General features: G+C 29.9%; 1 protein-coding gene across 11 annotated transcripts in view; it reads left to right on the forward strand.

Moving 5' to 3' along the window:
• Positions 1–2,500, forward strand: part of LOC103577291 (syntaxin-binding protein 5) — a 245,942-nt gene that overhangs the window by 124,644 nt on the left and 118,798 nt on the right. The gene's annotated exons all lie outside the window — the stretch shown is intronic.

Below are 2,500 nucleotides of genomic sequence, written 5' to 3' on the forward strand. Positions count from 1 at the left end.
AAAATTTCACATTTATGATACATTGAAATTGATATTAGATAATAACTTGAGGATTGTGATAAAATGATAATACTTAATGATAACAATAAAATGAATAAATTTGATGATATTAGTCTTAGCTTTGGTCAGTTATTATAAAATAGAACCACTGGCGCGAGATTTCAGTTCAAACAAAATCCATGCAAAAAGTTACATTAATTAATTTGTGTTACATGACATTATTTTTTGACCAACTTTGTCCTCCCTAGAGCAAATCAGAACAAATTACCCCATCCCCTCTGCCTCGAGGTTATTATGTAAATTATAGATGGCCCCCCTGAAAAAAATAAATTTGTCATTGAGATTAATTTTAATTATCAGGATGTTTAATATAAATACTCTTTCGAAAGTTGTTCTTGTATGCCACAAATATCCGAAAAGTTATGCACCGTAAGAAAAAATAACTTTTACGAAAAAGATTATTTGACTCTTACTTATGTTTTAATTAAATTTTTGTTTAGAAGCTCGATCCTCTCTAAGACTATTATTTTTTTCTCTTCTTTTAGTGATAACTAAGTGAATTAGAAGTGGAGCGTGACGGATACTTATACTATTTTTGATTGGACAACTCATTAATCTGTGTGATAAATTCTTTGTTTATTTAACCTGCCTAAATGAAGGGACCTCGCACTCGATGTTACAATTTGTAATACTATGATTACACTGAACTCACCATAAACAATAATAATGATTCGGTTAATAATTGCATGTTTCTATTAGTTCCAGAGGGCGCCTACCCACATAAATCAGAACGATTAACCCTTCGTTACACGTGTTATACGGCGATTTCTCGCAATTTGCTTTTTAATTTTTTTTACCAGAAGTTATTTGATGCTCATCTTCGGTACTAGTAGCGAAACGCACAGAGAGGGCGGTGCTTGCTGATCCGGCGCCCATTAAAGGGCGCTTGACCGCTTCCCTAACATCGAGATGACCAGATAAGGTCCTTAAAAAGTTTAAAACGAATAACACTTATCGGGCCTTCATCACAATTGTCTTATCAGATCCTTTTCAGTATCGCCTTATGAAATTCTTACGAGGATTAACTTACGACTAAAGTATCCCATGTCCCTCTCCGATTTCGATGAAACTGTGATATGTTATTATCCATCGAAATTTAAGGAACACGTATTTTTTTTTAGCTACGAAATAACATATCTAGGGGGTGAAACTACCCCTCAAAGTTTAAACTCTAAAGGGGCGTTTTTCGAGTTTCGTATACTTAGAGTTTGAATAATCGAACGGGACCAACGACATTATTTCCCGGGTGGAAAATAATAAAGTACCGTTGGTGTTATAGTAAAATAAAAAGCCCATTCGGCAGCCGAAATAGAAGGTAGATTTTTGAAAGTAAATATCTTGCTTAAGTAAGTCGATCTGTTTTAACATTCAAAACCAAAAAAATTTGAGAAAAAAATGTAAGTTTATTTCAACAAATGTATGTATGTATGTATGTATGTATGTATGTATGTATGTATGTATGTATGTATGTATGTATGTATGTATGTATGTATGTATGTATGTATGTATGTATGTATGTATGTATGTATGTATGTATGTATGTATGTATGTATGTATGTATGTATGTATGTATGTATGTATGTATGTATGTATGTATGTATGTATGTATGTATGTATGTATGTATGTATGTATGTATGTATGTATGTATGTATGTATGTATGTATGTATGTATGTATGTATGTATGTATGTATGTATGTATGTATGTATGTATGTATGTATGTATGTATGTATGTATGTATGTATGTATGTATGTATGTATGTATGTATGTATGTATGTATGTATGTATGTATGTATGTATGTATGTATGTATGTATGTATGTATGTATGTATGTATGTATGTATGTATGTATGTATGTATGTATGTATGTATGTATGTATGTATGTATGTATGTATGTATGTATGTATGTATGTATGTATGTATGTATGTATGTATGTATGTATGTATGTATGTATGTATGTATGTATGTATGTATGTATGTATGTATGTATGTATGTATGTATGTATGTATGTATGTATGTATGTATGTATGTATGTATGTATGTATGTATGTATGTATGTATGTATGTATGTATGTATGTATGTATGTATGTATGTATGTATGTATGTATGTATGTATGTATGTATGTATGTATGTATGTATGTATGTATGTATGTATGTATGTATGTATGTATGTATGTATGTATGTATGTATGTATGTATGTATGTATGTATGTATGTATGTATGTATGTATGTATGTATGTATGTATGTATGTATGTATGTATGTATGTATGTATGTATGTATGTATGTATGTATGTATGTATGTATGTATGTATGTATGTATGTATGTATGTATGTATGTATGTATGTATGTATGTATGTATGTATGTATGTATGTATGTATGTATGTATGTATGTATGTATGTATGTATGTATGTATGTATGTATGTATGTA

Source organism: Microplitis demolitor, chromosome 10 (assembly GCF_026212275.2).
Source record: "Microplitis demolitor isolate Queensland-Clemson2020A chromosome 10, iyMicDemo2.1a, whole genome shotgun sequence".
Classification (NCBI taxonomy): Eukaryota; Metazoa; Arthropoda; class Insecta; order Hymenoptera; family Braconidae; genus Microplitis; species Microplitis demolitor.